This window comes from Serinus canaria, chromosome 2, assembly GCF_022539315.1.
Source record: "Serinus canaria isolate serCan28SL12 chromosome 2, serCan2020, whole genome shotgun sequence".
NCBI lineage: Eukaryota > Metazoa > Chordata > Aves > Passeriformes > Fringillidae > Serinus > Serinus canaria.
In genome coordinates this window covers 105,028,583-105,052,217 of record NC_066315.1, presented here as the reverse complement: position 1 = coordinate 105,052,217, position 23,635 = coordinate 105,028,583, and the positions used below count along the sequence as shown (strand labels likewise).

The window sequence follows — 23,635 nt, the reverse complement described above, 5'->3', positions numbered from 1 at the left end:
TGACTGGGCACAGCACCTTTCTGTCACTTGGCCACTGGGTTTCTGCTGGTAGCAGAGGGTTAGATAATTTCTTCTCTCTCTTTTGAGGTCCTCTGCACAGCATGGCTTATGACAATTGGCTCATTAGCAGTTTAAGTTACTCTCTCCTGGTACAGAACTCTAATTAAAATGTAACTCTAATCAAAATCCAGTTTACGCCACTGTGAACATTTAGTTCTGCAAGGTGAAAGACCAGCTACAGACTGAACACCATGGTTCAGCCTATCACAGGTGCACAAAAACTAATCATGGTTTAAAAGGTAACATTTAAGAGACTGGATCTCCACAAGAAACTCTCGCTTCCCCCTACTTCCAGTAAGGAAGTATTGCAGGAATTCCCACAACACTGGCAACATTTGGTTGTGAGACCATCGCTCTCTTTGAAGGTATGGTGGCTATAGTCCTCTCCAATATTTAGAGAGGCTGGCCAAGAAGCCTCCCCGCCTGTTTTCACAGCAGAGAGTACCCAGCAGTCCCCCTAATGAGCAATTCATTGACTTGGCAAATGGAGCCTACATCTGCAGGCTGGGGAGCTGCCTTTCCCGGGATCAATACGCCCCCAAAAGCACACATGGCAACGGGCTGAGGCCAGAGGCTAGAAAGCACCTCCTCAGCTCTCTGCTGAAAACAGCCTCTTTCCAGGGCACCATCCCCACTCACTCAGAGAACACATGCTGCTCTGACACCCCACACACAGCTGCATGTGCAAACTTGAATGGTTTCCAAATTTATGGCCTTTTATTTTCTTATATTCCCCCCATACTGCCACAGTGCTGGGTTATAAAATGTAATCTGAGCAATCTCCTGCTTAGTAAATTATGTAATTACTGGAGAACTGAATTTTTGTGGGTGCCAATAAGGTGGCTGGCTAGGAAATACTCAGCAATGAGATATCAGTTTTCAATCAGTTTTTGTGGGGAGAAAACACACAAAAAAACATCAAAAAATTTGGACAATGCCCTTAACAACATGCTTTAACTTTTGGTCAGGCAGTTGGACTAGATGATCCTTGCAGACCCCTTCCAACTGCAATATTTTATTCTATTTATTCTAAAAACAGATTCATTAACACATCAAAAGTGAGGAAAATCACCAGAGCACTCTGTTAGACTGAGTCTACTGATACTTTATATTATCAGTAGGATAATATTATGATAAAACAGCATCTCATAGTGACAAAGCTGGCCAACAACAGTTTAGGGGACTGATATTAGAATGCAGCACAAGACACAAATTTCACTTTTTCTGTATTTCCTTCCCTGTCTTGGTTTCCTCATGCTGTGCCAAAAGGATCAGAGGGGCAGCAGGTCTGGCTGATGCAAGATCAGGCAGCCACCTTAAAGCACCACTGATACCAAATAACCTCAGTGATGATTCCCAACTTGTTCAGGGTCTTGCCAGCCCACTCAAATGATTTGTTGCATCCATACTATGCAAAGAGGAAGGGTAGAGGTTGGCTGACCAACCCCAACGTTCGCAGTGATCCACTTCAAATGTGTGTTGAGCCCCCAGCTTGATCTAGTCCATAGAGCATATAAGCAAATAAATAGATAAAGCAATGATTAAAGCAAAATAACCAACTTAACTGCAGTTACAAACCCATCTCCTGGTAGAGATGATTAATTGGGAATGGGGTCACACCCTGACCTTACAGGAAGTCTGGAGGACCTGAGTTACCAACCTCTCCCTGTCACAAACAAACAACACACCATTAGGCTGTGATGAGTTGATATAACCTGTGCATTACTTCAGACATCTATACACTTGGGAGGTGGGGGCAAAAAGTCTAAAAGTTACTGTAAAGTCCCAGGACACACAGGTTGATTGTGCATCTCCCTCCTCCTCTTCTGAGGCTCAGGAGAGGCAGGGATGGCTTCCATAATCCCACATTTGATGAAGGACATCCCCCCTTCTCAATATCTTTATAAAGAAGTATTCAGAAGGGCATAAAGCACCACTCAGCATAATCAAATTTCCCAGCAGTCAAAGCTGGCTGCCCAAGGTCACTGCCTCCAAGTATCTGGGAAGCACAGGAGCAAATCACAGTACCAGACCTGGAAAACACCTGCCATGGGGCCCTGAGCTGATGTAGTGGTTGGTTCTTTCAAAGCTGAGGTGTGGTCCACTGACTTAGTCTGAAATTACCTAGTTTGAGTGATTTCCAGGGTCTGGAAGAATACTGTTGTGGCTGTAACTGTAGCCATGCTAAGTACAACTTTAGGCAGACCTTTGGATGGCAAATGCCATGACTGCAGAGGCAAAAACATATTTAATTCTTCTTTAGCAGAGACCCTTTATTTGTGTGTGTTTTTTCTTGTTGGTGTTTAATTTCTTTATATACATGCACTTTTTAAATGGTTTTAGGAAGAAAAACCACTAAGCCAATGCAGAAATGGATATATTTGATTTTTAAAGGCTCTGCATATCTACGTGGAACAAATCAATCACATTCCCATTTCCCCGGGGTGAACAGGCATACCGATAAAACCCATGTGGATGTAAGACTCACTTTTTCTGGTCTTCCCCTCCTTTTCTCTTCTCAAAATCTCTGCACTTCCACCAGCAGCCTTTAGAGACAAAGGGTCTGTGACTTTTTTTCTGAGTTGCATTATGGCCTAGTCCTCCCTCAGTCAGAAGACTTTTCTTGATAACATAAAACAAGGCACTTTGTCATCTGACTCAGTGGCAATTTTAAAGCTCTGCAATGAATTCCAATGAATTTGCAGCTCATTAGCAATGAATTAAGTTGATGAAAGGTCACAAGGACCAAGGACAATTTTTACAAAGCATCTCCAGGCAGTTTTTCCAGACCATCAGCTCTCTTTTGCTAACCCAGGAACACATCTCACACTCTTTAGAAAGCCAGCCGTCTGTTTCCCCATAAAAAATTCCCAAAGTATTGCCTAATGAAACACACAAAGAGCCCTTCTCATGCTATGGGAACACATTTCAGGATTCTGCTCACATGTTTTTTACTTAGGCATGCTTTGATGTAATAGCAGGGGAGAGAAATTTTGAAGGATTTACAGATTAATCAGCCAGAGCATGGATGTAGGTTAGGACTATGAGAACTGTGCTCCTCCGGGATATTATCTGCAGCTCAACTTACCCAAGATGAAATGAAACGTGCTTTGGGAATGCAAATGAATTAGGATGTCACAAATAGTAATTCGATTTGCAGCAGTGGGGTTTTCAATTTGGTTAGTTACATACAAGACCTTTATTTAACTGTAAACCTGGTACTATACTCACTACAATTTCCAATCTGAAATTCATTTTACTGCTATTTTAAAAATCAGGCCTGATAACTACTAACAGATTTTCAGGTCATGACTCTATTATATGTATGTATATCTCTATGCCACTGCATACTTCTGGATGCTCTGTAACAGATCTGTGGGATCTCTCACACATAAAAAAAAGAAAAAGGGTAAGACTTTCATTCATTTCACCACTGTGGAAGAGGTAAGTGGAACAAGACAGCTAATTAGTCATTCTCCATTTCAATCCTCGATAAGCACGAAGAGAGCTTGTTTTTTTACTGCAGGCATTGTCTTACATCAAACAATTTGTAGATAAGAAATACCAGTTCTCTTCCTGAAGGCACATACGCAAGTATTTTGATAGAAAAGATGAAACAGCATTAGAAATTAACTGTAACACTTCTTCCCTTCCCTAGCCATCAGAGTATGTCCATTAGGACACATTGCTAATATACAACTATATTATTCAGACTGACAAATTTTGCACAGTCTGCTGTTTTGGTATTACAGAGCACAAGCCATTAATAGCTGACTGTCTCATTCAAATGAAACAAGACAATTATCAGCTGTAACTTACACAATCAATAATACTGCTGCCAGCATTTTCAGCAGAGATTTGATTCTTTTATAGCTCATTTGAAGTCTTTAGGGAACGTGTCATTAGTACATCTGTCCTGCTGTAAACATAATTATCATGCTAAATTCCATTTATCATGCTGATCAGGAAGCACTTTCTACCAGCCTTTCAGACTGGGAACACTGATGAACAGGGAAGGGAATTTGACTGCCCCAGCTATGAGGGAGTGTGCTCACTGCCGGGACCACTGCCCTTTCCAGCCCAGCCTGTGGGAATTTTCTGAATAAAGATGTGCCCCAAAGACCTCTGACTTTTGACTCTGATGTTTGAACTTGGGGTACATACTACTGGACACTGCTTGCTTGTATCATTAGTTGATTTTATGTTCTCTAATTCCTTGCTCCTCTCCAAGACCACACTCAGAGGTGGTTCAGGCTTCTGGAGCTGCTGCACAGGGAGCAGGTAGCAACTGGGTTCACCATGATCATGGCCCTTCATGAGCAGCATAAATCAAGCCCATGTCACAGACAACAGGCAACATCTGCTTTAACAGAGCATGGCTTTTAATACACAAAACTGGGCTGGGGCCAGGTGTAAACAAACAGCAGTTAAACAGATGCCAACAAGCGGGGCTGAATTTCGGCTAAAACGGGCATGAGGTTTTAAGAAGTGAATACCATCAAGACTTCTCAAACTCTGATACCTCACATGCAGAACAGCCCACAACTGCAGGCTTGATGCACAGAGAAACTGTCTTCATGGACAACTTAACCCCTGGAGACCTGCAGAATATCCTGACATCATAGTAAGATTAAGCAAAGTAAAGGTCAGCCCATGCAAAGACCTCCTGCAAACTACAGCTTCAAATTGGTTTAAAACAGCCTCATTTATACTAATAAGCTGATGCTGTGACCAAAAGGCACCATGCTGCTTCAGCCATCTACCACCCCCTGCATCACACCCACCAGCAAAAGGTCTCCTGCAGCCAGCCAGGTAAGGGAAGCACACAATTAGTGATCAGCTTCTCTTGGGTTTTGTGAGGGAGAAAAAAGATCTGCTGTGCTCAATGACATCAGCACAAAACAGTCCTCAAATCACAAGAAGAGCTTAACTATTCCTGCATGCCAGGAGGCTGCTCCCATAGCTGCTGGCTGTCCTCACGCCTTCCTCCACTGCAGCTGTGGGTGCCTCCTCAACCCAGCCAGTGAGCAGCACCTACAACAGCCACAGGGAATAGGCTGGACTGCTTCAAGCTCAACAGACAGAGATACCAAACAGGCCTGTGGCTAATATTGGTCACACCCAGTCTTTGGAACTTTACAATTTTTTTTCCCATTGGTTGAAACAATCTTTTTTTTTTTTCCAGTGTTTAAAAATCGCCTGACAGGACCTAAGGGATCTGCTGATACCCTGAAGTTGATCAAATCATACTGCTGCAGCAAAGGGCAAAGGAGGAGGAGACCAACTCCTGATCACATCAGAAAGCAAATGTTGTTTCAAAGAGAAATTATTTGACTGCTGATAAATATGTGATAAAGTTATGGGTTGTTTTCTTTTTTAATGTGGGAGAAATTCATAAATCTAACTCAAGAAAACTGCCATTGCAGGCTGACATTGGTACATGCAGAATAGCTGCATGACCACAGAAACTCCTAAGGTAATCTATTGAGCCATTAGGGATTGTATTTTAGGCAACTTATTTCCAGATCATTCTAATGTTTCATTTAATTGTATTAAGACAGGGTGACTGTGAGAAATGAGTAGCACAGTGGTTACATCAATTACTCTCTTTAAATTCAAGAATCATGCATATCCAGATTGCTTAATTTCTCCCATACATCTGCATTTGCATATCTTTATTCTCTGAAGAGCTTTCAAAAGCTCAAGTTTTAATCAGAGGACTATTTTTGATCCTAATTTTCCAAGCTGCACTAAAGCTGCTTCATGACCTAATCCGATGGAAAACGTACCATCGTTATACAGCGGTTTCTAGCAAGTTGGACAATAACTAATCATAATGTTTCTTATTTTTAATCACTGTTACACCAGGTGCCTTGTGTCCAATTAGAGCTATCGATCTGCAGACATTGCTTTAACTCAGACTGGCAGATATCTTGTTGGAGCAAGCACTGCCTGGGGTGAATAAAATACCCTGCAGGGCAATGTCTGCACAGCAGCCCCCCGAGACACACCCCAGCACACCAAAGCTGTGAGCCAAGGCAGCCCTGCCTCCTCCTGCACCCAGCTCTTTCTGCTTTTATTTTTGAACTATTCACAGCAAAATCAAAAAATCTCCTATTTCATGGGGAACAGAGCATTTTGATTTGCCCGAAGCCAATGTTTCACTTAGGTTTTATTTTCTTTTTATATACACACAAGCATACATATTCATCTATGATATGTAGGATACAAAAGATACATACTCAGGAAAACAAAAGAATGTTTCCCACTGTTTGAACATGCCCCCTTTCTGAAGAATTTTGCTTCCTGAAAAAAAGTTCACAGAGTTTCCTCTGGTTTGGCTTAACAGCTTTAAATGTTGTGCTTCCAGACAGACAGCAAATCTGGCTTACCCACAGCTTCCTCCCCCTGCTCCACATTTAACAGGTCGCTGTTGTGACCACAAGAAAGACGGCGACCGCTGCTAAAACTTTAATCTCCCCCAAAAGTCGTAATCTTTATATAGCAAATATAATGAGCTTTCTCAGTGACATATTTCAACAATGTTTAACAGGATTGCATAAGCAAAGTTATGTTTAAATTCACTGAAAATGCAACCCAATTCTCCTCAGTCTGCTCTGGTGATAATTAATGACAGATATCATTAATACTCATTTATCCAATTTTTTCTTGTAGGATTGTGTCCTGTTAACACAAGGACAGCAGAGAAGAATTGTCTTCTACTAAAGAAGCTCTGTTAGGCATCACAGATAACATATGAAGCGTGGCCATGCTGTTCTCTATCCTCTATTACCCCTCAATTTTATTCTCTAGAAATTGTTTCAGCTGGTAGTTCCAGGCTGTAACTAGAGGAGGAGCAGGAGGTATGCCTGACTGCTTGTCAGGCAAGCCGGTGGAGGGCAGAAAAGGAAAAAGTTTCAAAGTATTTTGCAAAGTAAGCAAAGACTTGGAGGTGGCAAGGTTTCACCAGGGAACACCAAATTATCTATCCTATTCTTAAACAGGAACAGTCAAGAGACACTTTTCCATGTTAATGAAATTTCAGTTTCTCAGGGCAACACAAGGATGACACCACAACAGCCTGCCTCTCTAGGGCAGGCTTCAGGAATGCTGCCCCCAGCTCTGCACTTAATGCAAATGTAGGAAAAATCACATGAAGCCATATCCCCCAACCACTCTCACAATCCACATCTCACACAAAAGTCTTAAACCCAAATCTCTGCAGCATTTTGAGATCCTCCCAGCTATGGGGGAGGACAGGGAAGTGAAGAGGAAAGTGGGAGGAAGAAGGAAACAGCTGCTTCCCCTTCCCAACCTGGTATTTCTTCTGAAAGCTTTGATCTCCACTTTATACATAGAGTGTAACAGGAGATACTTTCTTTTCCTCTGTCCTGCAAAATGATGGACAAAAAACTTGCCCTCCTTTACTCTTGCAATCATCTACCCTGTCCCTGCCAGTTTTGCTAGGGAGCTGAAGCAGCATCTTTTGCTGGGCTGCAGAATCCTGTGCAAAGACAACTGTCACTCCCAGCATTTAGTTTTAATTCCCATCTGAAGCCCAGTGAACTACTCCAGAGCATAACAAAAAGTCCATTAAACTTTCCACAGAACCAAGTCTTAAATTTCAAAAATACTTATCTGCATCTCAAAGGTGCTCACTCTAACTTCTGACTCCTTGGACAAATGATTTGACAGACCATACACACATAAAAAATCAGCAACTGAAAGGAAATTCAGTAACACCAACCTCTCAAGCTATGGACTGGGAAGCTGGCCATGGAATTGCCTAATTTAATGAATATTCGGGAGGAGCTACAACTTTATTTCAATTCACAGATTACAGCAACAACTGGAGAGAAATTCTTATAAATAAAGCTTACAAGTTCAAGGGGCAGCTGTTTGTCCCAGCCTGACATTACTTGTTGGGACAATCCTGCAGTGCAGCTGCTCAGTTTTCAAGGTATTTTCACTATTGTCAGTGAATGTATTATTGTCAAACACTGTTCAACCACACCCAGGCATTTTAATCAGACACCAGGCAGCTGGATTCATACCCCAAAGCCAGGGCTGTGGGCAGCTGTCAGCCCCACAGCCACCACAAAGCCAGCAGCTGCTGTTGGGACAAGTTTCAGCAAGAGCAGGCAGTGAGCTACTCGCAGACACTGCTGTCGGTATGACCACAAAACAGGTAATTCTGAAAAAGCTCCAAGCTGGATCTGAACATCTCCAGCCAGCAGGAGATCACACCCCTTCTCACTACAGGCTAACAACCTGTTGGGGATTTGGCAAGCCCCAGAGCAGCTGGCTGGTTTTGTTGTGACAGGCAATGATGGCCCTGGGTCACATCTAGAAGAAGGTGTTTTTGAAAGAGGAGGCAATTGCCTTGCTGAAAAAGAAAAGTAACAATAAAAAGAAATAAAATCAGAAGTCCCTCCTGATGGACTTCAGCATAAGTTTCTGAGAGAAGAGAACAAAAGCTGTCCACACACCCAGGCCATAACATCAAATACCACTGGGTGGGTGGGTGGAAGATGCAAGAAGAGTCAAGCAGCCAGAAGGATGTACTGTTCCCCCTGCATTTCCCTACCTCCTCCTCCAACTCAGGAACCACACTGCTGATCATTAGGGTGTGGTGGCTTGTTTTCTAGTTTCACATCTACCTTACGCTGGCTCCTGCTGGGGTAGATGCCAGTGCAGAGGCAACCCCCCAGACAGCCCTCCCTACTCCTGGGGGACACTTTGGCACCTGAGCTGCCCCAGCAGCTGCATCTTCCTGTGACAGCAGGACCAAGGCAGACACTAAAAGCAGCACTGCAATGGGCACAGTTGTGACCACTTCCATGGTGATATCCAGCACTTTCCAGAGAGCCTCATCTCCATGAAAACGTATACAAAAAGACTCTGCATGTGCTAATGCTGCATTCAGTATTCATTGCTGAGTCTCTAAAAGTGGAAGGCATGAGAGACCTGTGACTCTGTTCAAACAACAAAAACAAAGCTAAAGCATATTAAACATTCATGACTTTCTGTGAATCCTTAATGAATGTTATTTTCTGCCTCCTGTTATGTGGCTCTTTAGGGGTACATCTTTTTAATTGTTTTTTTAATCTTGAATGCTAGAAATTTTATCAAAATGGCAGAATGCGAGGGGATTAGACTGAGCATCTCCACCTCTTCTCAACAATCCACTGACTTTGAAAAGTCTCTACCATAGACTGGAAGACTCTGGAGCTGGAAATACTGGAATAACTTCCTCTACCACAAAGATGGATAGGAAACATGGGACCCTTTATTAGGTCATGTCACTCAGAAATGTTACTAATGTCTCCCACCATCATGAAAAAACATATTACAATCTTATGCAGAAAGAAAAGAAATAAAGTTTGAGTCCCTGAAAATGGATAATATCCACCTGCTGGCTCCCCTACTCCATTCAGTCAATTAAGCTGTGTACTTCTGAAAGCTGAAAAAATTAAACACGTGGGTAATATGAAGCCGAGGCAGACCTCTGTGCTGGCTTAACGCAGCAGCTATTTGAGTTTAAGGTGGTACTTTGGGTTGTGAAATAAAATCTTGGAATTTTGAACATATTTGCTTCAGTGAGCCTCTGCTTTGGGGCCACTAATCCCTTTAATTGCCCCAAATCACCTAGAGGCACCTCCCGCAGAAAAATCTTTGCTCTATAAGCAGCATTATGCAGACAACAAAAGCCTTAAAGGCAAAACCAGCTGGGGAAAGTTTGATAGCAGCTCCATCATGTCTTCTTAGATTAAGTATATTAAAAAAAACTTAAAGCAAGAAGTGCCTTGAAAAAAAAATCTAATTTTGACCCCACTTTGGATAAAAATGATTTTTTGTCATAGACTTCAGATTTAGTGTCCAGTATTCTCGCAGGCTACATTTAGCTTTCAGTATTACAAGAACTAATTGCACACATTCATTCACAAGAACATCTCAAAACTTTTCCTCCAAGATTTTAAAATATACCAGCCTAGTAGTGCAAAGAAGTCACTTATACCGATAAATTGTTCCAATCCTGTAAAAACTCAACACACTTCAGTATTCTTAAAGGTGCTAACTGCATGACTGATGATGCATTTCTGCAGAGACCTCAGCTGATGGGGCTCATGCCGAAATCAAAACTACAAAACTACTAAATTTTACTATTTTAGGTAATGTCTTTATGAGTCAAAGGTAACAAGTTACCTGGAAAAGTAAGACTGAACATATTTGTAAGTGTTTGCAGGATCAGGCTCTATTTTTATACAGCCTTCTATCAATGACAAAAGCTAATTTTAAAAATCTCCTCATTCAAGAGATGGCACTAAATATAATACAAGGAAGATTTACTTTATAACAGCCTTGAGGGTGTGTTAAAACAAACCAAAATCTATCTTTTAAAAAGGATTAAGACGTATTTAGATGGCACAGACATGAAACGCAGACCGAACAACTCCAGTCCAGATACTAATCATGTGAAATGGATAACCTCATAATATCACACATCTTAGATCATCTGACTTGTGTGTCTGTCTGCATATTCAACATCACAGCCCCAAGCTGAAAAAACACAGACAGAGAAGAAAGAGATTCTTGTTTCCTGGTAAAGCTTCTTGCATTAAGGAACTGAATGCAGGGCAAAAGGCCCATTCAAAAATGTGTCACAAAACACTTCACCACAGACCTAGGAGCTTTGTTGTGAGAGGAGAAAGGGAAAAAAAAAAAAGGATTTTGAACAATATTGACTAATGGGATTATGTATATCCAACAGTTTCCCATTCACAACTCCCTCCCCGGGTGCTGAACACAAGCTCAATTTTACCTGCGCCAGTAACAGTTACATCATTTTCTGACAGATATTAAGCCAACAAGGTACAGACCACAAAGCTGCTACCAAAAATACTTAATCTTCCAAGGAGGATATCAGACAGGCAATTAAAGGAACAGTAATCCTCCCCCAAACATTATGTTTTATCATCTGTAAATGATAAAACGCAAATCTCTCTCTTTGCTTTAAGTAGGAGCCTGTGAAACTCCTGTAGAGTATTTTTGGTAATTTAAAGCTTTCAAATTATATGTAATGTAATACCTGGTTAAGTAATACACAGAAAATAAAATCCTGATAACAATGTAACAACACATGAATACAAGTATTCAGCTTCCTTTTGAACTTGTTTGCACACTAAATCTTTTCTGTATTCATATTAGAGAAGGAGTATAGAGAAAGAGGCCCTAGGAATGAGTATTCCTTCCCTTCTTTTTAATATATGAACTAATTTTTCACCTAACCACAGCAAGCATTGCTTTCTGGTTAATTTTTTTTTCCTTTCTTTTTCTTAAAAACCTTTGAAGGTTTTTAAGAAAAAGAAAGAAAAAAAAACAGAACAAATTTGGGAGTAGAACTGCTGCAGTTCTAGACAGGAAAAACTGTTTTAGCAACCAGAAAAACTTATTTGTGCACCTCACAAAGAATAAATACAGCTAAGAATACAGAATAAACTTCCTTGATTGTACTAATAAGAACAAATATAATGTAGACACACAGCTATTGTTCGAAGAAAAGCACATCCAAAGCTTTCACAGTGACAACTCCAGCCCCCTGCCATGCTCCTTCAGGCACTGCACAGCCTTGCAGACTGTCAGGACAATGTCAGCAAGGAAAGGGATGGCCAAGTAACCTGATGGCCACCACCATGAGCCTGTGGTGAAGCTTTCTGGGGCAAGGAGGGGTCAGGAGGTTGCAGCAGTGGGGAGGAGAGAAGACACAGGGTGTGCAGCCCGTGCTAGGGTCCCCCACAGGCATTGTTGTGGGGCAGTGAGTAACACTACCAGCAGTGGTAGTTGGGATACTCGATCTGACAGCAGGAAACCATCTTCACAAATTCAACAAGTAAAATGAGGGATGCAAGTGCTAACAGAACAGCACTCAGCTACCTGTGACAGAGCAACAATGAGAACTGTGAAGAGAAGATTTCCTTTCCTGGCAGGATCTGCTAACTGCTATTTGGAAAACAGGAGATTCAGACACCTTTATTTTTCAGTTTGAAGCAGCAGGATAATAATCTGTCCAGATAAGGAACCAAAACCACACTTCTGTTGCTGTCTCTTCAACTGCCCGAGAACCCACGGCATTTTCCGTCCTTCCCAGTCGCCTCTGCAAAGGAAGAAGGTTGCACAAAGTGCCACTATACAAGGGCCATGGCCCCCACAGCCACAGGAAAAAAAACAGATTATGCAAAATTTGCACTGTTTTGCTTCTGTCACCCTTTGCCTCCTCAGGCCTGAACAATAATGAGCTTGTCTAGCATGGAGGAAAGGGTGCAATGGCTTTGTGCTTGGATGGGTCAGAACAGATAAAAGCAGAGATGTGCTGGCCAAATCCTACTTGCATCTGGTTGGAATAAGGAAGAAACACAAAGGTGCTTCTCACAAGGGTGAGAAGCTGCAAACAGCAGAGAAGACCACAACCCTCCCCCTCTGTGCCTTGGTAGTGGTTCCCCCTGGCAAATCTCTGGAGGATTACAACATGTAGGTTCATTTGGTAGCTACTTACACAGAAGTTACAGGTTAAATTTTACCTTATTGCTTCCACTGAAAGTGAAATCAGCTACACTTTGTATAAAAGTGGGGCTGTTTATTTTCTTTTGATTTAAAAAATGAGCCCCCCTTGCCAGACCACACAAACAGAAACCTCTACTTCCTCAGTCACTGCATGCTCAGCTCTAAAAAAAGCCCTGGACAAGGGTAAAACCATGCTGGGTATGACATCAGACTGCCACACTGATCGAGCTTACAAACTGCCATCAACATGCGATGGCAGTTTTGAAATTTTGAAATTTTTGGTTTTCCTGTTTCACTTTTTCCACTAAACAGACAGGAAATATGTCTGTTAATGTGAACAACTTGATAAAAAAAATGTAATGTTTATTTTTTTAGGATCTACCAAAATACAAAAATAAAATCTAGAGAGCCCACAACTGACCAGTAAAAAGAAAACAGTTCCCTCCCCATGTCACCAGGGATGTGAATCAAGTTTTCACTACCATAACCACTCATCTTAGAAAGTGGATGCAAGGCAAGGGTCAAGAGCCTCTCAAAAGATATTTTCTTCCAGCATATGAAAAAGACACACACAAAAAAAAACCCCAAACCAACCAAACAAAAAAACCAGGCATGATGGTGTTGAAATATTCCTGGGGAATCATACAAAACAAAGAACTGCAACAACTGCAAGGTAAGTGCCAGTTAGACAAAAGACCGTGCCACCCCTGACTGTCGCTATCACATTCATTTATCCAGTAAGATATTCAAGATATGCAATTGCTGGAAGGGCTGGAAATACTACCTCTGCACTTAAAATAGAAAAGACAGGTCTAATCCTGTTCTCATTTGTACCTGAGCAGCCCTGAAATTAATTCAAAGGTTGGTCGTTTTCAGATGCCCTGATCCTTGCAAACAGGCAGTGGCTTACAAGCACTTTTTCACGCCAGCCTCCTTGCTCTCAGCCCATCCTCCTCAAGGGAGTGCATTCCAATTACAACCCACGCCCTTCTGCAGTGCCCTACTGCACTAAACAGGTCTTGGGCTTGGGGTTTAGCTCCTAAGGAACACGGAGGAGTAATGGCATTTTGTACAGCACCGAGCACAGCACCGGTACTGCACTGGGAAAAACATCCTCGCTCCTGCTGCAACGCTACATCTTCCAGGAGAAGGAAGCCTGCGAGCTCACAAACACACTGCGAGAAAATACACATTTCCATTCACATCATCTGTTCAACCTTCCCACAGAGTGCGAGGGCAGCAACAGAAAACACTGCCTTGAAAGTGCCTGCTCAAGGGGGCTGGCAAATTCATACAATTTGCGGGTTTTATTTTCAAACGCGTCTGCTCAAAGTTGCTCCCTGTTGCACCCCAGCACTATCTTTGACTTGAATAGCCTAACATCAATAATGAAATTAATGAACAAACAAGAAACTAGTATTTCTAATAATCTCTTTAAAGCAAACAGAAGCAAAAAGCCTGGGACAATGAAGTCTGTTTCTTAAAACAAATGTGTGCAGTCAGTTGCTACTTGCGAGGCTGCTCTCGAGTTCTGCAGTACCTGGAGTGCCTTCTAAAATAGGAGAATATTTTATCTTGAGGCAAGTCATGCACATGGAAAAATATGGATTTTTCCAGATAAATCTCAGAGGTCACAATGGAGGTACCTGACAGTGGCACTTTGTGTTCTGCTGTAAATAATTCTGCCTTTTTAAGCAACCACCTCTGAGCTGCCACTTCTTCTGGATTAGCTTAAGCTAAAAGATAGGATTCTACAAAGCAATGAACACCACCAATTAAAAATCAAACCCAGTTTTGCTTTAGGAAAACAGCCTCATAAAATTAAGGAGGTTCCACAATGCTGAAGACAGAGGGTTACATGAACTCCATTTTTAAAAATACAAACACAACCCTTTGTGTTTTAAAGGCCACACTTCCAAGTCTATTAATAGCAGATGGAGAGTTTTCCACACCTTTTTACATAACCTGATGCAGCACCTGCATGACACACCTACCATTAAACTGCACTTTGCACTGTAGCACCTGAAAGCTGTTTTGCCTCTCCTCCTATTATCCAAAAAGACACCTCCATGTTTTCTAGTCAGAAACAGTATCATTCACTTAACTAAATTCAGGGAGCTGCAGAGCGTGCTTGTAACTACCAAACCTCCTCAACTGTGCCCACGTCTCAGGTAACAAGATGGGTGTCTTCAAGTAGCTGTCACCTAATGAGGACTTCACTCCCTGTTGTGCCCATCCACCACACCCCAGGGACACGTGGGCAATACTTCTGTCACCCAGCATTTGTCTGGGTGTAGCTGATTGCAACCTTGACTGGAAAAGGAGGAAATTCATCTCCTTTTATGTTGGTTCTGTAGGTACTAGCAGAGGTGCAGAAGCAGCAGGAAAATAAAAGTTTGAGAAAAACACAAGAAATAAAGTTGGTGAGTTAAAACCCCAGAAAGATATTTTCAAGTCACATTTCAGACCACAGCTTCTGCTTTATGCTCCACCCTTCACACAGGCTGAGCAGAGTGAGGTGGGGAGTGCAGGTTCCTAGAACACGTCCTTGTGAACAGGGAGCAATGAGAGCATTATGTACTGAAGGTATGGGCTGCACTTGTGCATATGCAAATGTATGTACATGATCCAAGCAGGCTAGAAGGCAAAGGGCCTTATGTGACATTCACCTCCTGGCTCCCCCTTTCTCCATCCCTACGTGTGCTAGGGGTACTGCATGAAACCAGACAACCCTCCAGCTGCCACAGTGGTCCTTCCTGAGTGCCAAAGGCATCCCGTCTCCTTGGGGCAGTGAGGCTCTGCTCTCCTCTCCTCCAGCACCATGCACCCAGGAAACTCAAATTCAGCCTCCCTCTTTCTGGAGCAGGCTGGTGAAGCTGTGCTGCTTGCACCCTCCTAAGGGCACACCTCAAGGCTGGGGGTAAAATCCACTTCTCTGATAGCAGCTGCCGTGGGCAACAGACTGCTCCAGTGCTGTGAATTGTCTCTGTAAAAAGCAATGGTAATAATATCTGACCCTTTAATCATGATGAAACTAAATCCATGCCATTCTGCCAGCATGGATGCCCTGTCAAGAAGGGAGAGGGCTCAGGGTCTCTTGCCTTCTTCTCTCCCCTTTCTGGTATATGAACCTCTGTGTTATCCAACCTTGTTGGAGGGCTGGGACATCTCCCTGCACTTCCACCCATGGTAGATCTACCAGAAACAATGATGCTGGAAATGCCAGAGCCTTCCACATTTGTCCATTCAATTTTCTCACTGTTAGCCACCTGCAGTAGCTCTTTCTTCATCCTGGAATGGGAAAGGAAATTATGCCCCACAGAAGGGAGAAGATAAACCTGTCACCAGCCGTCCCACACTACAGAAGAGACAAGCAGCAAGGACAGCAACAGTGCCTGTGGTTGGTACCTACTGAGGCTGCACCACCACCACATCCCAGTATCACTTCTCTGTCCCTCGCGTACACAAAAAAATCTGCAGGTATGACCTGCACATTCATGGCTGAAGCCACACACAGCAGACAGCACATGGATGGCAGAAAAAACAGCTTAGTGCAAGCAAGCTGCTGACCCAGAGGCACTGACAAATTCTTGGTGCCCAGCATCCTACCCAAAACCCAGAGAAAGGGAAAAGCAAGCTCAAGAGCTTCATCCCTGTTTGTTTCATACAGCTCAGTTCCAGCTACATGGTGCAGAAAGAAGTCATAATGTCACATTACAGATTTTTCCTGTTACACAATAAGGGGATTTTTTTTTCTTTGCAGGAAAATGCATGCTTCTTTTGAATGCCCTTACCTACAAACTGATGTGCCTATGTCTGATTTGCCTTGACAGCATGTAGATTTGAAAACTTAATCATATTTACCTTGGTAATATGATTATCTCTAGAAGCACCAAAATGCAATCCATTGTTGACTGAAAAATTATAATAAACTTCTCTAGCTTTCCATTTTTTAATCCCACCAATACTATAGAGTCAAATCCCTGATATTGCAGAGATTTACTTACTAGGAAAACGTCGTACACTGGTGCTTGATTTAACAGAACAGTTTTATATATAAGTAAATATACAGCCCAGGCTTTTCAAGATCTCCTGTCAGAGAGGACACACCTTCCTCTGTCATCCAAGAATGAGTGGAAAAATTTCAATTGTGGTGAGTGAATCTTTCCCCAAACTTCCCCATAAAATTGCTAGCCTGATCTGTAACAACGCAGGGGAAAACACCACTGCTTGCTAAGAACATGCAATTGTGCTTTATTTTCATAGATGAGGTGAAAGGTTATTTTATTTTTTTTAATACTTCTTTAGAATAGAAGTAGCTTTGGCCTCACTACTCATTCACTTCTCAACTTTCCACAACAGAAAACCCTCCTTAGGCAAACACCCTGAAACACTGCTTCTAAAAGCAGTGCTGGCTTTGAAATACATAATGAGAACAGAAAATACATTTACCATTGATGACAGGAAAGCAGTTGCTACGAACATAACACAGTAGCCCTTGTAAAGGAACCTTACCTTAAATATGTATGCCCCTAAATCTGCATACTGCACACTGAAAAGCAAATCCCAGGAGTCCTAGAAGTCTCCCACTGGCACATCACATTTTCTCCAACTACCATTAAATTTTCTTCTGCTAAATGCTCAACAAGGCTCTCTATCCTACCTTTGCAGTAAAAAAAAAAAAAAAAACCAACCAAAAAAACCCTCCCAAAAAAACAAAACAACCAAACCCCCCACACACATACACAGACAAAAAAAAAAAAAAAAACCAAAAAAAAACCAAAAAAAAACCAAAAAAAAACCAAAACAAACCAAAACAGAAAAAAAAAAATAACCACAAAACCCTGAAAACTTCTGAAAGCCCTTCCTATGAAAACAAATACCATTCCTTAAATTTCTCAGCATGTTATTTGCAAACGACAGGCCAGCAAGCAGATACTCTCCATATGCCAAATTATGTCATTTCCATTTTCTAGAAAGAATACTTCTCACAGCAAACTGGCAAGGGTTTTTTCAGTTGGGTTGTGAAAAGAGCCAGCTCTGTGTCTTGCTGCACCTGCTGCGTTGCTAAGTCTGGTATCTGGTGGCAGCCCCACAGCTATCCATGGCAATTCTGGGTCCAGAAAAGAGTTTGTCATAAAGGCTGAGTCTACCCTCAGAGCTACTGGCAAATGTTCAGGGGTGAATTCTGTGGATATTTGCATATAGATTTCTGTAGACACCAGCTTGTCCCGTTTGCAAATAGAATCTGCTTTCCCACGCTTCATAAGGGACAAGCTGGTGCCTACAGAACTTTCAGTGTATCCAAGTCCCAACATATAAACCAAACTTCTTCATTTTTAGGTTAAATTATAAAGAGTAGCCTTTTCATTTGTGTAGTGGAGAACTTACACTACAAGAGTAGTACAACTGAAATCAGAGGGAAAAAAATTAAAAGAAAATAAATAAATCAAAATTTGGTTCTTCTCACCTTTACCTTCCATCATACTCGCTGCACTACTGAGTCTCCAGACAGCCCACCCGATATCTATTTTTTTGAAACAAGGAAATCACAGAATTACTAGAGGATTGGGCTTTTTTTTTCTTTCCAGAGAGCAATCTCATATTTGTGTTTAAGGTGTTTTGAACTGTTTCAAGCTAAGCAGTGTCTTCCACCAGAAGAATTCTCAAAGTCATAATAATTGCAGACTAAAGCACACTTCATATTCAAAAGCTATCATTAAACTATGATCTGTCATTATCCTATTTATCTACCATGGAACTATGTTTTTGTCATGGTCTGGAGGGCTAGTGACTCACACAGCTGCTACCAATCTTCACCATTTCAAGGTGCTTTCAACACTACTGTGGTGCTGATGACAGCTGTGTAGCAGGCTTCTAAGGAAAAGACCCAGTTTGGCTGCCTGCACAGGAGCTTTGCTGGTAAAGAAAAGGGTGCAAAGAAAGATCAAGTAGTGGAAATGCACCCACCACATAAGCAAACCCGCTGAAATTTGCTCCTTCTGCTCTCCTGACAGCTAATGAGGGGTCACTGCACACCAGCCAAGCACCTGTGTGGTACAACCACAGCACGTCCCATGGCAGGGCTGGACCTAGAAAGCTTTGAATTGGCAGCCAGTGAGGGCAAACAGGACTTTTCACATGTTACCAGCTCAGGTCTCTTCATGGGGGTTAATGTGCACCCACCCAGGTATATCCCTCTCACCTGTCCAGCTCCAAGGCTGCCTCACTCTGAAACCTGCAGAGTCCTGAGGCTCTGGCAGACACAGCTGCCTCTCAGCCTCTGTCCCTCTGTCAGTCTCTCTAATTAATTCCCTAGTACTCATGAACACCATGTTCTGTCCCACTGTTCTACTCTTCAGAATTGACAGCAAAGGGTTGGGGGTTTTTTTGTCTGATGAATATTAACCTTTTTTATCTGACAGAGATGCTCACTAAATAGTATAATAAGAGCCTAAAATATGCCAGAGCAAATTCCTGAGGGATTTGTTTTTAAAAGCTTGTGTACTAAGGGAACAAGGGTTCCTGCATCTGTGGTATCCATCCATGTGTGTGCCATCCTACTCCAGGGACTTCCCAACCACTGGTCAGCTTCAGCTAACACCTGGAAGATGACCCCATTTCCACCAGTTTCAAAGGAAGTAACAGAGGGAGGCACAAACATCTGCACCCTGAGCAAGGGAAATGGCTGGCAGAGACCAGTGGTGGCGAAAGCCAGTCCCTGCAATGTGGGGCTGGCCATGCTCAGCACATGCACAGCTCAGAGAGCCCAGCAGCATCAGTGAGTGCCCCTGCACAGCTCGTGGTGAGGACCCAGCCTCTCAGCGTGCTCGTGCTGAAGGATGTGCTCCTTACAGGACTCATGGAGCAGCTTGTACACTGTGTGCTGCTCCTGAAACAGCCCTTATTACCTGAGCCTTAACCCTGCTGCTGAACATTCCCTCTTCAGGGAGGCACAGGAATTCAGCCTCCTGAAGTGACAGCTGAGGTCAACAAGCATCCCCTTCTTTAGAGCCAGCAACTATCAGTGGTATACAAGGTCAAACACCTAAGAAAAGATTTTGTTTAGCAAGTGCACTTCCCACTGACTTCTTAGACCATTAAATCACTGTTTTCATGCTATGCTTGTATACATCATTCTGAAATTCAGGCTGCCCAAAAGGCTTTAGGTTCAGTGAATAGCAGCGTCCATCACACACTAAAGGGCTCATGTGTTTCCAGCGGCTCACAAGCCACCTCCTGATGTTGGGATGACCCCACGGGGTGGAGGGTTCTCCCAGCTCTTTGTTCTGCTCCCCTTTCAGGACTCTGCCTGTAAGACACTTGTTCCTTAGAGATTTTTCTTTTGTCTCTTGTGCGTTCAGTTTGGGGGCATCTTCTGCTGTGGGCTGAAACTGCACTGCCTGCCTGCCTGCCCGAGGCCATGGAGAAGTGGATTCTGACCTCTCAGCCCTCCATCACAAATACTTAATGGCAGGATTCAGCATCCTGGAGGCTTCCTCCAGCACTAACAACTGCATTTGGTTTGCACTGAACTTTGCAAACCAAATGCATCTGTCCTTTCTAATAGGTAGAAATAAATTGAATTTGCACAAGCTTTACTAACTGTAAATTAATTTTAGAATTAATCAGGAAATGAGATATATTGTAAGTCAGTAAATTCTGAAGAAAAATCTATTTGGACCATGATAACCTCAGTGTCCTTCTGAGTGGACCTCTCCCCAGTGATTACTCAGCAGATACTCTCTCCTTGCTTCCCAGCACCTGCTGCTCCCAGAAGGAATTCTTCTGCCCATCTGCCTTCAAACCTCACATGGTGGTGACACAGACAAATGCAACTATAAGCAATGTTTGAACTCCAAATCCAATCACCAATTTGCTTCCTTAGAAAACAGAAAAAAATCCAAAACCAAACAACACAAAAAAAGAGCATGTGCTTTTTTCTAACCACGTGGCCCACTGGAAAGGAAAATTCACATATGGAAAGAACAATATTTTTCCCAAAGAAAACTATGGCAAGGAGAATTCTAGGCATACACAAAACCAGGTACCTGGACCATCCCCTAATCCACAGGATGTGCAATTATTTTAAACCAGTGTTCCTGAAACCTGTCTTCACAGAACTCCTCACTAATTTGAGATTATTCTATAAAAATTAATTATAATTTCACACGAAAGAAACCTTGGCCCTAGCTTCTAATAAACTCATGCCCTTGTCCACTTATTCACCACAAATTGAAATAAACTCCTGCAGGAAGACAGGAGCCTTTGGCACCAACCAGCCAACTTTTGAACAAGCCTACTTCTTGCCATTTACATATAATTACTTACTAGCCTCCAAGCAGCTAGAAGCTCCATGTTCCTTTTTTGTATTGTTTGTTTCTTGTGAATACACATAGAGCACAAACCCAAACCACATTAATGATAACCTTGTTAAATATAAACTAGTGTGCAATTATACAAACTGCTAACACAAACAAAAAAGCCAGGGAACTCTGATTATATGTTCACAATGGTTTCTGAAAACCAAATAAAAATAACAACATAAGGCAACCTGTCTTGCCTGATACTGCAACAGAAAAAGGTTTCATGTTAGTTTCTCAGCACACAGGACTGGTCTGTCAAACAACTCCTCAAACTCAATTTCAAGCTCAGTCACTGCAAGGAGAGCAGAAGGGTGGGCGGAAAGGTGCACACGTGAGCAACCAAAAAAATCTAATTTTCCTCTCTGCATCATCCTTCAGATGAGCTAATGCCTGTCCCGAGGCAGGTGCTGTGATTTTCACCCTGTCACCCTGAGAAGGGCTGGCTGTGTGCTGGGGATTTGGCGCCTTCCTCTCCATTAAGAGAGCAGCAGAAGGGCTGCTCGAACCCTCTGTTCTTGGGCATGTGCCAGCCTGGTGCATGCCTGTGATTTAACTTCTGTGCAGCCACGGGTGCACCCAGCAACCAGAGCTCCTACCACACCTTTTCATTAAGAAGATGAGCTGCTAACGTTTGTGCAAACTCTGTGGTCTGCAGCTGCCCGTTCCTGGTGTTTAAAAATATATACCTTTCCCAGAACAGACACAGATCTATTGAAGGCAAAGCCTGCCCTGGACTGCACATGTGCAGCACCAGGACAGCCAGCAAAGGCGGGGACATTACCCAGAGCTCTCTGGCACCAGGGTCAGCCTTAAGCAAGTGCTACAATGGAAAGCCTCATACTTGTCACTGGAGTAATGCAGTCTTCACAACAACTGAATCCAGTTCTCAAGAACACAAAACAGCATGAGAAGACCAGCACTTTCCTTGCAGCCTGCATCACAAGAAATTATTTGGCACAAATGACAGCCACCCTAGGACTGGAGGAGCATCTTGGAAAGGCTTCCTTAGGTGATTTCCCTTGCCATGGACTTGGGTTATCCATTCAGTTTGTTTGCATGCTAGCAGCACAGCTGAACTTGCAAGACTCTGGATTTCTAGGTTGTAAACAAGAACAGTAATTACTTTTCCCTCTTAAACTCCACTCTGTTCTCAGGTAATAAAAAAACCAAACCAACAACCAAAAAACCCCACATAGGCTGCGGTAGGAGATCTTCAGAAAGTGGGAAAAAGGAGCAAGGGGAAAAAATGACTGGTAGAGGAAGGGCTAAGTGGAGTGATACCAGTGAGATCTAAGCATCCTTCCCAGAACCAAGCACAGGATAAAAGCATGCAAGAAACAAAAACTAAGGATGATCCCTGGGACTCAAGAAAATTAATACTGGAATCCTGCATCAATAACAAACTCACTCAGGAGAAGGTCAGGAAGAACCCAGTCTCTTGAATGCTTAGTTGAAGAGTAGAAAAGCAATTCCCAAATCATGGTGGGTGGGTCACTTCTCCCCTACAAGGCTGTGGGCAGCATCACATCACAGACTAAAATGCATGAGTTGTGCACAGCTGTGCAGTTGATCCATGGAGCAATTAGAGGGTTGTCATGCAGAAAATGTTTTGAGAGAGACGTGACTGGGAGAAGAAGGGTGGTAACTCACCAGCAGGCATGCTACTTGGGAAGGTGGGGCTCCCTCTAGCACAGCATCTGAAAAGGGGCTCAAAAAAGCCACCAATACAACCCAGATGGAAGGGGGGGTGGAAAAAACAACCAAGAGTGGGGCATGCACCTAAGATAACTTTCCCCTGGAATACTTCCAATTTCTCCAAGCTGGTTGGTTTTGAAAGGGACTTTTCTACAGCGAACTATGCTCAATTACCCTTATAAACCCTTGCAATAACATGTGACTCAAAGTCTACCTATTTGTCCAAGGGAGAAACAAGGAGGGAGTGTGGCAAACGGGGAATGTGGGAGTGGCTGCCGATGTGGGCTTGGGGAGCACAGTCATTTCCTACAGCTTCTTCCCCCCCTCCGTCTTTGATATCTGAGTATGTTGTTGAGGAAGTGAAGGAAGGTGATTTTGTATCCACAGGCATTCACACATTTTACATGATTGCACCTCCTTAGCCAGAAGTCTCAGCTTGAGACCTGAAGCAGGTGAGGCTGTTCCTTCGGGAATTAAAAGGCAAAAGAGTACCCGGCAGCAAGAAACGACCCAGAGGAACAAAGTGCTTGGAGATAAAGAGCTTATTTATGGTGGTAGCGAGACGCTGCTTAAACCATGCGCTCGCACCGTAATCCGTGGATTTCGATGCAAAGATTTCCTTCCCCCTTGTGGGCTACCAGACCTGGCTACGGCTCGCTTGACTCTGAGCCGGTTCCCAGCCTGCTGTCTATAGGACAGGCAGCACGGCGGGCTGAATCCGCCACCAGTCGGGAGAGCGGGGTGACAGCCGCTGCTGGGCTGGGCTGCGGCGGGCACGGCGGCTGTGCAGCCGCACGCCCGCACTGCTGAGCGGCAGAGAAACTTTCAGCCACTCGCGCCCAGGCGGGACCGACCGACGGACGAGCTGCTGCCGCCTGGGAGGCTCGGGCACCTCCGCTGACCTTCCCCTGCACGCTTGCACATCCCTGCCGCTGCTCCCCCGGCCGGACGGC

The 23,635-nt window shown here is 43.3% G+C and overlaps 1 protein-coding gene across 2 annotated transcripts in view; it reads right to left on the bottom strand.

Moving 5' to 3' along the window:
• CABLES1 (Cdk5 and Abl enzyme substrate 1) overlaps positions 1-23,635 on the bottom strand; it is a 70,914-nt gene that overhangs the window by 46,410 nt on the left and 869 nt on the right. The window lies entirely within an intron of this gene.